This window comes from Schistocerca serialis, chromosome 7, assembly GCF_023864345.2.
Source record: "Schistocerca serialis cubense isolate TAMUIC-IGC-003099 chromosome 7, iqSchSeri2.2, whole genome shotgun sequence".
Classification (NCBI taxonomy): Eukaryota; Metazoa; Arthropoda; class Insecta; order Orthoptera; family Acrididae; genus Schistocerca; species Schistocerca serialis.
In genome coordinates this window covers 214488790-214506456 of record NC_064644.1, presented here as the reverse complement: position 1 = coordinate 214506456, position 17667 = coordinate 214488790, and the positions used below count along the sequence as shown (strand labels likewise).

General features: G+C 41.8%; 1 protein-coding gene across 1 annotated transcript in view; it reads right to left on the bottom strand.

Moving 5' to 3' along the window:
• The window catches only part of LOC126413339 (probable E3 ubiquitin-protein ligase HERC1), a 722413-nt gene that overhangs the window by 568829 nt on the left and 135917 nt on the right, over window positions 1-17667 (bottom strand). The gene's annotated exons all lie outside the window — the stretch shown is intronic.

The following is a 17667-nucleotide window of genomic DNA, read 5'->3' as shown; positions in this document are numbered from 1 at the left end:
AACATGAAGTAGCCATACCCTCCTTACAGAATAGTCATTTGGCATGATTTTGGGAACTACAAAAAACTTAAAAAATTATAGCTGGAACAAGATTTAAAAGCCAGTCTTTGCAAATACAAATCAAAAGACTCTCATTAATCCCCCCTCCCATTTCATTCACGACAATGTGAAGCCTTAAATTACACACTGACACTACACAAATCAATATAGAAAGAAGCAATTGTTTGACAAACAGTATGTGCAGGAAGGAGAGGTTATTCATACCCTAGGATAAGAGAGACTCACCTGTACTCAGGGATAGGTTATTCCTACCGTAGGATGAGAGAGACTCACCTGTACTCAGTACAAGGATAGACAAAGATGATGTGAGAGGCATTAGAGATATCTCACTCACCCCTCCAAGGAAGGAAGTAATAGTTCCAAATGCTACAATAGTGTTGTCACTTTTACTTTTGTGTATGTCTTTTAGCAATACTGAACTTTTCACCTCCTGGTAGATCTGGTAAGTATTTCAGTTTCACAATTGTTTCCCTGACTGAAACTTCCTTTGGTATAAATTTTTTACTGGCATGAACAAGTTATGCCTTATAGCAAACTGTTCAAGATAACAACCCTCAGCTTCACAGCAAACATTACAATGATGTATAAATTTTGCTGCACTCTCTCAAATATCCCTGCTGTCATTGAACAATGGGACAATGCACCTAGGTCTCTACCAACAAATCTCTTTCCATCTGTAATGAAGTTTTCATACACTAATAACTTCAGCTATCTATATAGGTAAATATCCACAGACCTTAGAGGAGGCAATCCCACTGGCAACAGGACAGAATCTTCCCTTCCAATCCAATCCAACAATGAGGGATCTTGTGAGGGTCCTAATCCTCAACATTGCCTTACTTCTTACTTTTTATACTTATTCTTTAGCTTAGCTACATACTGAGTATCAAGATTCATGTAACAATCGCTGGTTAAATGTATTCAGTGGTAAAAATAAGCCTTGCATGCTGACAATATTTGTTGGATTATCATTGATGTATGTATCGCATGTACACTAGGTGTAATATCTGAATCTGTCTCAGTTGGTCTACTTTGCTCTTGACCACAGTTTGGTAGTGGCAGTTCATCCTGGTGGACAACTGGTTGGTAGTCATATCAATATAAAAGCTGTCCAATTATTGCAGCAGAGCTGCCTAGCTGACTTTTTCAACTTGCCACATCCCCCACAACTCCCCACCAACCCTCCACCAAATCCAAATCCAGAGACAAAACATTCATGTAACACTGTTATTAACCTTTCCAACAAAAACCCTCAGCTCCACGGCAGTTTCAGTCCTATCCACAGGCCTCACCTTTGGCCCTACAACCAAATTTAACAATGCTGGATGTGTCAAAGACCTACTCTCCTTATACCGATCCCTGCAATGGAAGCATTCCTTAGCCACCAATCCCTCCAACCAAAAACACACTAATTCCAACACTGAACTCAGCCTCTTCCAGTTCATACCACCATCCAACCGTAATCCCCAACCCTTCTTATCACCTTCCAGGAATTCCTTACCTCCAACTTAGCCTCACCATCCTTCCCCAGGTCCCTTCTTCATATCACCAACCTTCCAATAGAAGAAGAGTAGCCAAACACAACTTCAAAACAAATCATGACCTAATCATCCTACCTGCAGACAAAGGTTCCACCACTGTTGTTATGAATCGCAGAGGCTACCTGGAACTAGGCCCCCACCAATTATCTGACTCCTCCAGCTATGAACTCTGCTAGGGTGATCCCATCCCTGAAGTCCAACACAAACTCCAATCACTGCTTAAAGCCTTAGGCCCTTCCCGGAAAATCTCCCCTGAATCCATTTCCCTCCTCACCCCTATGACATCCCGCACACCCAACTTCTACATCCACAAACCCAACAATCCTGGATGCATGACTGTGGCTGATTATTGTGGCCCTACTGAAAGAACTTCGGCCCTCACTGACCAACAACTCTAACCAATCGCTCATAATCTAGACTCCCACAGCAAAGACACCAACTACTTCCTTCACCAACTCTCCACCATCCCCACCTAATTATCTCCTGGATCTCGACTCATCACTGTTGATGCCATCTCCCTGAACACCAACATACCTCTTGCTCGTGGCCTTACCACTGTTGAACGCTACCTTTCTCAACATCCTTCAGACTCCAAACCCACTACCTCATTCCTCAATACATCTTACTAACTTTATCCTACCCGCAACTACTTCTCATTTGAAGGGAAGGTATATAAACAAATCCACAGCACAGCGATGGGCACCCACGTAGCACCCTCCTATGCCAACCTTCTTATTGACCATCTAGAGGAGATGTTCCTAGCCTCCCAAAACACAAAACCCCTAGTCTGGTACAGGGTCACTGATAATACCTTCATGATCTGGACTCAAGGCTAAGACACCTTATTTTCTTTCCTTCACAATCTCAATACCTTTTCTCCCATCCACTTCACATGGTCCTCCTAAATCGAGCATGCCACCTTTATAGATGTTGACCACCTCTTCTCTGATGGCTCCATCTGCACCTCTGTCCACATTAAACCCACCAACCACAAACATTACCTACATTCGGACAGCTGTCATCCCTTTCACGCCAAAAATTCCATCTCATATGGCCTGGCTATGTGGGGATGGCAGATCTGCATTGACAAAAACTCCATTGCTCAGTATGCTGAGGGTTTTACCAAGGCCTTCACAGACAGCCACTGTCCCCCATACAGTCGGCAAGCGATCTCCTGTGCCATTTCCCCTCACACCCCCAATCCTCCTACCCCTCCAAGAATCGGCCACAAAGGAGTGTCCCCTTCATCATCCAGTACCACCCTGGTCTGGAACAACTAAACCACATCTTACGCCAGGGCTATGATTACCTATCAACGAGCCCTGAAATGGGAGACATCCTACCTGATATACTTCCCACCCTCCTAAAATGGTGTTCCATCACCCATCCAACCTCCACAACAATCCTAGTCCACCCCTATGCCACTCCCAATCCCAATACCTTGCCACAAGGATTATATCCCTGTGGAAGACACAGGTGCAAAACCTGCCCAATCCACCCACCCAGCACTTCCTATTTGAGTCCTGTCACAGATTTATCCTACCCCATCAGAGTGCAGGCCACCTGTGAAAGCAGCATTGTCATTTACCAGCTCTGGTGAACCACAGCACAGTTTTTTACATCACTATGATTACCAACCAGCTGACCACCAGGATGGAGGGCCACCGCCAAACTGTGGTCAAGGGCTAAGTAGACCATCCTGTGGCACAGAACCCAGCTGAACATAACACACTTGACTTCAATTGCTGCTTCCCTACCCTAGCTATCTGGATACTTCCCTCCTCCACCAGCTTTTCTGAACTGCACAGATGGAAGTTATACTTACAACACATATTCCGCTCCCATAATTATTCCGCACTCAACCTTCGGCAACATACTGTCCCCACACTCTCCACCCAACAGTATCCATTCCCTCTTTCCTATCATCTCCTTCCCATTCTCATCTCCCCACTGTTTATTTACAGCCCTCTGAAAACGCATTCGCCCATCTTTCCCCACTCCTTCCCTTTTTCGTTCCTTTCTTCCCCATCTCCCTGCACCACAATTTCCTGATGCTGTGCCTATTTGCAGGCTAGTTCCTGCACAATTCACCAGACATCGTTCGTCTCTCTCTCTCTCTCTCTCTCTCTCTCTCTCTCTCTCTCTCTCTCTCTCTCTCTCTCTCCACCTGTGTACTACTATGTCTTCCCCTTCCCCACTCCCTACAGACTGCTGCTTGTATCCCATGTGATATTGCTTTCTGGCCCAAGATGCTTGAGTTGGCAGTTGTGTGTGCATGATGCAGGAATTGTGCTTGTCCGCACGTGTGTGTGTGTGTGTGTGTGTGTGTGTGTGTGTGTGTGTGTGTGTGTACGCACTTGAGTTTAAAACTAGAAAAATGTTCTTTTGCACAGTCACAGGTTCAATACCTGGGGTGCATCATTAGTTCAGATGGGGTTAAGCCAGATCCTAGGTTAACTGAGGCAGTGGATAATTTTCCAACCCCAAGAAATTTTAAAGAATTAAAATCTTTGCTAGAAGAAACCATGGACCTTGCCGTTGGTGGGGAGGCTTGCGTGCCTCAGCGATACAGATAGCCGTACCGTAGGTGCAACCACAACGGAGGGGTATCTGTTGAGAGGCCAGACAAACGTGTGGTTCCTGAAGAGGGGCAGCAGCCTTTTCAGTAGTTGCAAGGGCAACAGTCTGGATGATTGACTGATCTGACCCTGTAACAATAGTCAAAACGGCCTTGCTGTGCTGGTACTGCGAACGGCTGAAAGCAAGGGGAAACTACAGCCGTAATTTTTCCCGAGGGCATGCAGCTTTACTGTATGATTAAATGATGATGGCGTCCTCTTGGTTAAAATATTCCGGAGGTAAAATAGTCCCCATTCGGATCTACGGGCGGGGACTACTCAGGAGGATGTCGTTATCAGGAGAAAGAAAACTGGCTTTCTACGGATCGGAGCGTGGAATGTCAGATCCCTTAATCAGGCAGGTAGGTTAGAAAGTTTAAAAAGGGAAATGGATAGGTTGAAGTTAGATATAGTGGGAATTAGTGAAGTTCGGTGGCAGGAGGAACAAGACTTCTGGTCAGGTGACTACAGGGTTATAAACACAAAATCAAATAGGGGTAATGCAGGAGTAGGTTTAATAATGAATAGGAAAATAGGAATGCGGGTAAGCTACTACGAACAGCATAGTGAACGCATTATTGTGGCCAAGATAGATACGAACCCCACACCTACTACAGTAGTACAAGTTTATATGCCAACTAGCTCTGCAGATGACGAAGAAATCGAAGAAATGTATGATGAAATAAAAGAAATTATTCAGATAGTGAAGGGAGACGAAAATTTAATAGTCATGGGTGACTGGAATTCGAGTATGGGAAAAGGGAGAGAAGGAAACATAGTCGGTGAATATGGATTGGGGCTAAGAAATGAAAGAGGAAGCCGCCTGGTAGAATTTTGCACAGAGCACAACATAATCATAGCTAACACTTGGTTTAAGAATCATGAAAGAAGGTTGGATACATGGAAGAACCCTGGAGATACTAAAAGGTATCAGATAGATTATATAATGGTAAGACAGAGATTTAGGAAACAGGTTTTAAATTGTAAGACATTTCCAGGGGCAGATGTGGACTCTGACCACAATCTATTGGTTATGACCTGTAGATTAAAACTGAAGAAACTGCAAAAAGGTGGGAATTTAAGGAGTTGGGACCTGGATAAACTGAAAGAACCAGAGGCTGTACAGAGTTTCAGGGAGAGCATAAGGGAGCAATTGACAGGAATGGGGGAAAGAAAGACGGTAGAAGAAGAATGGTTAGCTTTGAGGGATGAAGTAGTGAAGGCAGCAGAGGATCAAGTAGGTAAAAAGACGAGGGCTGGTAGAAATCCTTGGGTAACAGATTAAATGTTGAATTTAATTGATGAAAGGAGAAAATATAAAAATGCAGTAAATGAAGCAGGCAAAAAGGAATACAAACGTTTCAAAAATGAGATCGACAGGAAGTGCAAAATGGCTAAGCAGGGATGGCTAGAGGACAAATGTAAGGATGTAGAGGCTTATCTCACTAGGGGTAAGATAGATACTGCCTACAGGAAAATTAAGGAGACCTTTGGAGAAAAGAGAACCACTTGTATGAATATCAAGAGCTCAGATGGCAACCCAGTTCTAAGCAAAGAAGGGAAAGCAGAAAGGTGGAAGGAGTATATAGAGGGTCTATACAAGGGCGATGTGCTTGAGGACAATATTATGGAAATGGAAGAGGATGTAGATGAAGATGAAATGGGAGATACGATACTGCGTGAAGAGTTTGACAGAGCACTGAAAGACCTGAGTCGAAACAAGGCCCCTAGAGTAGACAACATTCCATTGGAACTACTGACGGCCTTGGGAGAGCCAGTCCTGACAAAACTCTACCATCTGGTGAGCAAGATGTATGAAACAGGTGAAATACCCTCAGACTTCAAGAAGAATATAATAATTCCAATCCCAAGGAAAGCAGGTGTTGACAGATGTGAAAATTACTGAACTATCAGTTTAATAAGTCACAGCTGCAAAATTCTAACACGAATTCTTTACAGACGAACGGAAAAACTAGTAGAAGCCAACCTCGGGGAAGATCAGTTTGGATTCCGTAGAAACACTGGAACACGTGAGGCAATACTGACCTTACGACTTATCTTAGAAGAAAGATTAAGGAAAGGCAAACCTACGTTTCTAGCATTTGTAGACTTAGAGAAAGCTTTTGACAATGTTGACTGGAATACTCTCTTTCAAATTCTAAAGGTGGCAGGGGTAAAATACAGGGAGCGAAAGGCTATTTACAATTTGTACAGAAGCCAGATGGCAGTTATAAGAGTCGAGTGACATGAAAGGAAAGCAGTGGTTGGGAAGGGAGTAAGACAGGGTTGTAGCCTCTCCCCGATGTTGTTCAATCTGTATATTGAGCAAGCAGTAAAGGAAACAAAAGAAAAATTTGGAGTAGGTATTAAAATCCATGGAGAAGAAATAAAAACTTTGAGGTTCGCCGATGACATTGTAATTCTGTCAGAGACAGCAAAGGACTTGGAAGAGCAGTTGCATGGAATGGACAGTGTCTTGAAAGGAGGATATAAGATGAACATCAACAAAAGCAAAACGAGGATAATGGAATGTAGTCGAATTAAGTCGGGTGATGCTGAGGGAATTAGATTAGGAAATGAGACACTTAAAGTAGTAAAGGAGTTTTGCTATTTGGGGAGCAAAATAACTGATGATGGTCGAAGTAGAGAGGATATAAAATGCAGACTGGCAATGGCAAGGAAAGCGTTTCTGAAGAAGAGAAATTTGTTAACATCGAGTATAGATTTAAGTGTCAGGAAGTCATTTCTGAAAGTATTTGTATGGAGTGTAGCCATGTATGGAAGTGAAACATGGACGATAAATAGTTTGGACAAGAAGAGAATAGAAGCATTCGAAATGTGGTGCTACAGAAGAATGCTGTAGATTAGATGGGTAGATCACATAACTAATGAGGAAGTATTGAACAGGATTGTGGCACAACTTGACCAGAAGACGGGATCGGTTGGTAGGACATGTTCTCAGGCATCAAGGGATCACAAATTTAGTATTGGAGGGCAGCGTGGAGGGTAAAAATCGTAGAGGGAGACCAAGAGATGAATACACTAAGCAGATTCAGAAGGATGTAGATTGCAGTAGGTACTGGGAGATGAAGAAGCTTGCACAGGATAGAGTAGCATGGAGAGCTGCATCAAACCAGTCTCAGGACTGAAGACCACAACAACAACAACAACAGGTTTAGCCAACTATTAAAGCCATTCTGTGTAGAATTATGCTACAATATCAAAGCCATTAACAAAATTACTTTAGCAAGATACGGTACTTGAATGGACAGATGAGTGCGAAGTAGCAATGAGGAAAATTAAAGAAATTCTGACTAGTCCACATTTACTAACATGTCCAGATCTTGAAAAACCTTTCATTCTTCTAATGGACATATCATATTGCGCTGTTGGAGCTGTTTCAAGTCAGGAATATAATGGTGAGAAAAGACCAATTGGTTACCCCTCCAGACAAATGACCTCAGCAGAAATTAATCACAGTACTACTGAGAAGGAGTTGCTAGTTCTCATGATTGGAGTAAATAACTTTAAGTGTTACTTATATGCATGTCAGTTCACTGTGTTTATGGACCACACTGCTTTAGTATGGATGTTAAGTTCAAAAGATCCCAGTGGTTGCTTAATGAGATTAGCATTAAAATTGTCAGAATATGATTACACAGTTCAGTATAAGCCTGATCGCCTGGACAGCAATGCTGACAGCCTATGTAGAAAGGTTAGAGTTGCACAAACAGTTTTCACAGAAGAACTGAGAGTATCACAAGAGAGAGAGATGTAGAATGCCACCACTATGCATCACTCTCTGATTCTGGTACAGACGATAGTACACTATATCGCAAGACACCATTGGGTAGTAGACTAGTGATTCCTAAAGAATTGCAACAATGAATAATAGCGCAGCGCCATGACAGTTTACTGGCCTGCCATAGTGGGCAATGAGTTATAAATGCAAGAACAGCCTCTAATTACTGGTGGAAAGGTCAACATACCGACGTTAGGAACTACAAACAAAATTGTCTGCCTTGTGCGCAAAGAGCACCTCCACAAAGGACTAAAGTTTCTTTACAAACATTACCAGAAGCATCAAACCCATTTCAAATTGTAGCCTTGGATATCTGCAGCCCATTTGCACAAAGCATCAAGAATAACAAATATATATTGTCAATTACTGATCGCTTTTCACGGTATTTAATTTTGATACCACTTGTGGGTATGACCACTGAAGCTGTTGCTCGCACCTTTGTCAATCACTTGGTACTGCAGTTTGGAAGTCCCAATACAATGCTCACTGACCAACGCTCAAATTTTATGATGGCCCTTTTTACTCAAGTTTGCAAAATGTTGTGAATAAAAAATGGCAAATTACACCCTTTCACCCTAAAGCCAATGGGTGCCTAGAGCGAGTGCACAAAACTACTGTGTGAACGCTATCATATTATGTAGGAAAGACTCAGATTGAGACAGATATGTAGGATTTGTCACCTCAGCATACAATAGTCGTGTCCTTGAGACAATGGGATATTCCCTGTACCAAGCAGTCTATGGGAGACCAATGAATTCACCATTTGAGACTGACAAATCAGTACAGGTGAAGTAGAAAGGCTTGCCCACCATCTCAAAGTCATATGGAACCAAGTTAAATACAGTAATTTTAAAGTCACACAAAAACAGAGGGAACATAGGAACAAAGGCACTCCAGTCCCTCAATATAAACCTGGTGATATGGTATTGTTCCAAAATCCTGTGATGAAAAAGGGACATACTAAGAAGTTCATTTCTCGGTATGAGGGCCCCTTCCCTCTATTGCACATCACCTCCCTGGTGAATGCCGAAATTCAGTTACCTGATCATACTGCAATAGTACACTTTGATGGGCTTAAGCCATATCAAGATCCATCTGTGCCACCTGAACCAGCACCACCTGCTTCTATCCTTGAAGTCATTTTGACCGGTAAAGGTATCACTACTAAAAGGCAGACAAAGATGAAAGAATGGGTGCTACCAGCACATCCTCGCTATGCTTTAAAAACAAGCATCCCTATGCCCTGAGGTCCAGGGACTAAATGAAAAGGACGTAGTGATAAGAATGTCGAAAAATTATAAGAAGGATAAGAATCATTTACTTATTTGTTTGTATCTATAAAATGTACTAGCCGGACAGAACTGAGTGCAACAGAGATGCATGCTGTTCTGCTAAAACCAAAAAATGGGCAAGGATTGCTTGTGCTCTTTTATGCTTCTAGTTGAGTCATGTTATAATATAATCATAGTGTTAAGCATCAGCAACTAGAGCAGAGGAAAGTGATAAGATTCAAGTCATGAGAACTAACTGATAAGTGAGCTAACTAATTAATGCTTTTTCAGTTGTGGCAAATTTCTGCCAGTTACAGGAAAACATGAAAGTATGAGTAAGTTTGTGATACAGCCGTCATGAGTTACATAAGTTAGACATCATCTACCATTTACACTTGATCACAAACAGAAAATCTACAGAGAGTAAGTTGTTACGAATCCATGGCAACACATTTCTTAAATTTAATTAATGCAGGCCCAGGAAGGCAAAAACCTCCACAAGGAATATAGGAAACCAAGACAGTTTGCATTATGTCACTATAAGTGAAATAGATGCCAAATGTAGCAAAAAGACCTCTCAAATGCTTAATAGTAATCCATTCCTCAGAAATACATGTGGTCGCAAGTCAATGCAAGTGTTAGATCCACATGAAGAACCCAAGTTATGCTCCACTTGAGAGTCAGTCAGAAGCTACTTCTTGTGCCATAATTTGAACACCTAGAAAATGTAGAGAAAGTTAACTGCCATGTCACTCAATGTTACAAGTACCATTGGACAGCTTGAGAGTCAAAACCTCACACTTCCAAGTAACAGCTGTTACCAGTACGCAACTGTTTCATTTCTTCCTACAATGCTTCACACATTGTGCAGTTCTATTTCTTAACAAGTGTTATGAGATGTTTTTTCAGTCAATTATTTATACTGCCACAAGCAAATTGCTATGAATGTCTACACAGAGTGTAACAAGTTACCAACTGTGTTAATTTTGAAGTCAACCAATTGTATTTACATGAAGATGAAATGGTTCACTAACACAGCTAACTTCTATGCAACACTTAAAACTTGCGCGAGTTGAGTTAGAAGTGTACTTTTAAACAAAGCCTTGACTACTATTTTACACTTCAATTTTGCACACTGAGACAGCAATTCAATCCCATTTAGGTTCAAGATTGTTGTTTATTATTTGCTAGTAAGGAAAATTTGTTATAAAACAAGAAACTAATAAAGATAGGCTTACTCTTGCCAACTCAAAGGCAACAGGACCGTAAACGTGTTACTAAAAATTTCTACACCATAGAATCATTTATCGACAGCCTGGTAAACATCTTTCCATCCTCATGATATGAAAAATATTAATGGAGTTACAATTGGGAAAGCTTAGCTGCTATGGCGAGCAATGTCACATTGTCGCTCGCGTGCAGGATTCAAATGCGTGCAGGCTCCCTCACCACTTCTAGCAGCAATTGGCGTCCATCGCTCTGACGTCGCATGGCGCTCATCTGTCTGGTCACATGCCCGCTTGTTGTTTATGACCTGCACATATGCATTTCTATACTGACTGGAGCATACCAGTAGATCATTTCCTTTCATAATCACCAACTGCATCCCAGCTTTGCAAAGAATTATTGAAATGTAAAGTTAAGGCATTAAATCCGTTATCAAATAAACGGTTACGCACTCGCCTAATGGCTTAAGTAAGTCCAATGTTAGACTGCTCAGGGATCACCTGAAAGCATTCTGCACAATCTACCATATCAATCATAGTATGAAAGCTAATGCCAATAGCTTTCAGTAGATAAAAGAAAATATTTTTAATTTCTCAAGGAACCCGATTCCATTGTGTGATTGAAGAAGCAGAACCATAATGGACTTAGTTTTGAGTGTAAACAATTATACCAGTCCCATTAGGAATTTCAGTTAACACTTTCTGGCAGATTTGGTTGTGCCATCTGTCATCATAACAGGAGTAATTAACGGAGATTCATGTTTTAGCAAGGATCAGCTACTATATGCATTTTTGTGCAAATCCTTGCTATGTGAGAGAGAGACAATATAATACGCCGCAATAGTCAAATCCTTCTCGAGTACACTTACTCCTAACAGAGATTTCAAACTAAGCAGATAACATACTAAGATACAAATACCGTGAAATTCTACTCAGGATACCATGGAGGAAATACCAACTATTAATGGTGTTCAGTAATGCTTCACTCAAATTATGATGTGAACTGCCATTTATTTTGTGGCCGCAATCACACTATAGGGACTTGAGCATCTGAAAGCGACTATGCATAAACAGCTTATCAATCTGCAGTATTTCCAGTCAAATCCTTACGTCACTAAACATAATTGAAGTGACCTATTAGTTTTCATATTTAATGATAACAACAAATTATCGAGTATTACACATTGATATAGATCCTACCACTGTACCTATGAGCCAAATACATTTTCCAATGTTTCTCAGCCGTGTGAATATTGCTCTTCATAAAGGCACTGGACAAGCAGCTCGTGCTCCAGAGGTACGCTCGCTATCGATGCGACATGGTATCGTATTGACTATAGCACATACCACTGTATCACGCCACAGCAATTGCACCGAGCCTCGCTTAGCTACAGGGTTCAGCACCTTACATAACACAGCTAGAAAACTTTGGAATACAGCCACAATCTCCCCTCTGCACATCAAAATAGCTTATTGATTTTACCAAACACCATTATTCATGTCCTCATAAAATACATATGGGAAAAAAATAAACAGACTTAAAGCTACTTCTTATTATTTACAACTGGTTTTCAGACTTCAAGGTAAGTTCATTGCTGGAAAATAAACTGTTGCTATCTTTGAGAACCTCTGATGCAGCGCAAAAATTCACATGATATTGCAGGTAGGTTGAATAAATCACTGCGAAGGTCTTCAATGATGACTTACGGTAATGAAGAGTACACACATAAAGAAAGAAAACATGTAATGATACAAATCTTCAATGAATATATCACCCAGTAGTAAAGTATTTGAGAGAGCCAAAAACTGTTAAGAAGATTATCTACATCTACATCCCTACTCCACAAGCCACCTGACGGTGTGTGGTGAAGGATACTTTGAGTACCTCTATTGGTTCTCCCTTCTACTCCAGTCTTGTATTGTTCATGGAAAGAAAGATTGTTGGTATGCCTCTGTGTGGGCTCTAATCTCTCCGATTTTACCCTCATGGTCTCTTCGCGAGATATACATAGGAGGGAGCAATATACTGCTTGACTCCTCGGTGAAGGTATGTTCTTGAAACTTCAACAAAAGCCCGTGCCAAGCTACTGAGCGTCTCTCCTGCAGAATCTTCCACTGGAGTTTATCTATCATCTCCGTAACGCTTTTGCGATTACTAAATGATCCTGTAATGAAGCACACTGCTCTCCATTGGATCTTCTCTATCTCTTCTATCTTCTTGTCTTAGCAACAAGTAGAAGTAACATTGGAATTCATGACACAGCTTAAGGTATAGTAAGAACTGTTAAGCGCACATTGCTCAATACTTTCACGTGAAATATACCAGCCTAGAGACGGAAGTAAATGAGAACAGAGGTAATGAGAGAAAAGGTATCACAACAGCCCCTGCTCTAGCTCTTACTGAACAAAATAAGTGAAAATGTTTATTGTGATTAGCATAAGGTTTTGGAGCTCTGCTTGCATGTCTTTGTATTTCATTATGTATTTCGTACTTTATCCGGCAGTCTACCTCCTCTCTCTGAGCTTGTCTCCCCACTTTGAAGTATATTTTTTTATTTTTATGTTACTATGTCATGTATAAATGTGTTCAATGCAATTAGAGGGTGCTCAAACTGAGCTATGGAGAAGTATTGTAACTTTGTTCATTTGAAAATAGCAATTGAGAGAAACATTCCAAATATGAAGACATAAGTCCTTATCTAAATACTGTAAATAATTGCTGCTCACCAAATAGAGGAGATGCTCAGTTGCATATAGGTACAACAAAACAACTGTCACAAATTAACCTTTGGCCAGTATGGCCTTCACCAAAACTAGATAAAAACACACACACACACACACACACACACACACACACACACACACACAACTGCAGTCTCTGGCAACTGAACCCACACTTTTTGATGAAGGCCATACTGTCCGAAAGCTAATTTGTGACAGTCTTATTGTTGCACCTATGTGCGATTCAGCATCTCAGCTATATGGTGAGTAGCATCTTTCCTTTTCATAATATTGTTACATTCCATCCTCAATTTTCCATTGTATGATATTGTAATTAATTATTTGCTCTCACTTTACATAAAAAATATTTTTTGTGCTGAATCCAAACACAGTGTGCGTGTCATGACACACATTACTTTAACAATTTAGGTACAGTAGCAATCCCCATAGAATGGGTGGTAGGAAAAGATTATCCCATGAGAACCGGTAGTAGTTACCTGCACTACAATCCATTCAGAATCATTGTCTTGGTGACACCACAAGCTCTACTGCAGTAAGCCAAAATAAGGCAGCCGACTGCGAAGAACCAGCTTAGTGGCCTCAACATTACACCCTTAGGCAAACGGAAATGCCGAAAGGTGTAATCTATAAATTGACACGAGACTAAACACCTATTGATTTCTATGGTAGACCGAGTACGCTTGAATCGATTCGACACAGTTATTTACACTACTGACGGGGCATGGTGCATGTGCCTCCATTCCGCTGGACTTGCCAGTTAGCGTCCATGACCGCATGCTGCTGCAGCTGATTTTTTTTTACCTTCCTGCTTTTATCGCTTACCCTACTGCCATGTTATCAGCCGCATTCTGTATGTCTTTTTTTTGTTGATGTGGAGCTAGCCGGATTAATCGAGACTAAGCAATCTGACAGTACCAAGACTATCATATTCTTTTCCAGCCATATCATACCAAGGTATTGCTCCTCTCTTGTTGCAGTGATCCGTCGCACTCTCTCAGGTATCGCCATAAGATGTCAACAGTGTCCTAATTAATTAACCAAGTATATCACTTACATGCAGCAAGTAAAGCCTCACAAAGATAGCGAACACTTCGCACTTTAACATCACATGCCTAAGCTTAAGGTACTGAAATACAACTTTGCTGCTTGTTGGTCATCATGAAACTGTGTTGCTTCTTTGCTCCACTTGGTACTGAGCAAGATACTGAATGACATACTCAGAATTATTCCAATCGAGTGGTCGTTTCAACCATTACATCTGTGCCTGTAGCTCTATGGATCATTGACAATATCGTATGGATTTTGTATAAATACATCCACAATAAAACCTGCGAGTCACCACCACAGGTTGTACCAAATCCCCAGCCAGATGGTGAATACCTTGGGTAATGTCTGATGAGTCACACAACATCACACGCATGGCCCTTCCAATAGGATAAGCTTCTGTATAACTGTCTACGCAACTTTTATGCATAATTTGTTGAAAACAGTTTTATGGGAAAGTAGTCTTCAGATGCCTGGAGTAAAAACACACTAACTATCTGTAAAGAAAGTGTCTGATACCTCGTTTGATCAGCTGCCAATTACACCTCTTACAGACTCATTCTGTATTTGTATCTATACCTTATTATTAGTTTACTCCTGTCTATTGTGAGTTCCGTGAGCCTCCATTGACACGAGTGTTGCAGTCGCTGGTACACGACATGCTCTCATTTGGCCAGCTGGCCGTTTAACAATCTCGAATCCGGGTCTGTATTACAGCGACCAGGTGACCATGCACTTTGGCTCAGTTGCAGCCCAGCTGGTCACCACCACTGTGCCTGCCATCGCCTTGGGTCCACACCCACACACAGTCAACTACCGGCCACAACACCAATTCTAAACGCTTCGCAAAGTGTGTAGAAAATACATTACATTACCACATACTTCCAATTATGAATGACTCAAGTGACATCAATGGCTAATGATATTGTAAAGTAAAAACACAAACTTTGTACCCCTTATTGCATATTTCATAATCATTTTTTTTTTAAATGAGAATTCAACCCTCCATTTGTTTTAAGATCCCTCTTTTCAATAAAAAAAACACTAACTTTCAGCTACCTTCTTTATATGTCTAAAGTGGTTTGAACTGGTCATTAAGATGATTAGTGTCAACCATTGAACCAATCACAGACCTGTAACCGGCTCTCATGGAAGGGGGAAGGAATTGTACATGGCAATGGGTAATAATCATAAAAATTTTTATTGTATTCTGCTTGCATCACTTTAAATTAGCCTCAGGCAGTGGCGTGAGCAGTTACAAAAACTACTCCGAAGTATGTGTGGATGGCTCCCACACTATTACGTTGAGCTAGGGAAGCCACCACCACGGTATTGCTGAGTGAGAGACTCCAACTTTCTGCCTTCACATGAGGTACGCAAGAGGGTCTGCAAAGTAGCGGCTGTTACAGTGGGTCACCCTCTTGCCTGCCAGCTGCCTTACCCACTAGAAGTGTCCACTGGTCCCTCCTACTGAAGGGCAAAATGCTCTTTCCATACCATGCACAGTTCACTCCACAGCCATAGCCAGTTTTCATGAATATTGTACCCATTAGTAGTAGTTCTTGGGAATAAAACCCATTTTTCCCTGAATCCCGGCATTTCTCATTTTATGTGCACGAAAAACACTATGGATGCCCACCCGAGCTCCTGATACCATCCTGACACGTACACTCAGTACTGCATAAGAGAGGGTGTGGGTATTGGATGAGTGAAGTTAAGAGTCCTGGAGCAGGGATGGGGTAAGGCATGAGGCAGGGGCTTAGCAGAGACTTGAGGCCAGGAGGATTGCGAGACTGAAGACAACTCTCACATAAGAAATTCAGAAAAGTTAGTGTTGGGGGTGGGGAGTCTAGGAGGTGGCAGTATCCAATGGCATAATTTCAATCTGAATCCTCCAACGCCTGCCCCCCCTCCCCACACACACACACACACACACACACACACACACACACACACACACATACACAAGCTTCTCTGAATTATGTACACGAAACCGTCTTTCCAACACACACTTTGATCCCATAAATCACCTGGCATTAATCTCCACTACGCCCCTGCCCCATACCCATCCCCCCCCCCCCCCCCCACCTCCCCCAATCCCAGAACTGTAATTTCACTCATCCTGAGCCCACACCTTCTTCCTCGTTGCAGTCTTTCCTTCTGTTCTCCCACCCCAACTCAATCCACAACTTGGTGGCCAGAGACAGTGGTCATGTGTGTGTGAGCTGTGCTTGCATAAGTGTGTGTGTGTGTGTGTGTGTGTGTGTGTGTGTTGTCTACTTTAGAAGAGGACCTTTTGGCCAATATCTCACATTTTTAGCAGTCTTTTCTTGTGCCTGTCTGCAACTAAACATCTACTCTATATCGCGAATAGAAAAATATCCTTAAAAACTGCAGTTTTATATATATATGCTTTCCGCTCCCGGGATTGGAATGACTCCTTACCCTCTCCCTTAAAACCCATATCCTTTTGTCTTTCCTTCTCCTTCCCTCTTTCCTGACGAGGCAACCATTGGTTGCGAAAGCTAGAATTTTGTGTGTATGTTTGTGTTTGTTTGTGTGTCTATCGACCTGCCAGCGCTTTTGTTTGGTAAGTTTCATCATCTTTCTTTTTAGATATATATATATATATATATATATATATATATATATATATATATATATATATATATATATATATATAATAGAGGGAAACATTCCACGCGGGAAAAATATATTTAAAAACAAAGATGATGTGACTTACCATACGAAAGCGCTGGCAGGTCGATAGAAACACAAAAACAGACACATACATACACACAAAATTCAAGCTTTCGCATCAAACTGTTGCCTCATCAGGAAAGAGGGAAGGAGAGGGAAAGACGAAAGGAAGTGGGTTTTAAGGGAGGGGATAAGGAGTCATTCCAATCCCGGGAGCGGAGAGACTTACCTTAGGGGGAAAAAAGGACGGGTATACACTCGCACACACACATATATCCATCCACACATATACAGACACAAGCAGACATATTTAAAGACAAAGAGTTTGGGCAGAGATGTCAGTCGAGGCGGAAGTGCAGAGGCAAAGATGATGTTGAATGACAGGTGAGGTATGAGTGGCGGCAACTTGAAATTAGCGGAGATTGAGGCCTGGTGGGTAACGGGAAGAGAGGATATATTGAAGAGCAAGTTCCCATCTCCGGAGTTCGGATAGGTTGGTGTTGGTGGGAAGTATCCAGATAACCCGGACGGTGTAACACTGTGCCAAGATGTGCTGGCCGTGCACCAACGTATGTTTAGCCACAGGGTGATCCCCATTACCAACAAACACTGTCTGCCTGTGTCCATTCATGCAAATGGACAGTTTGTTGCTGGTCATTCCTA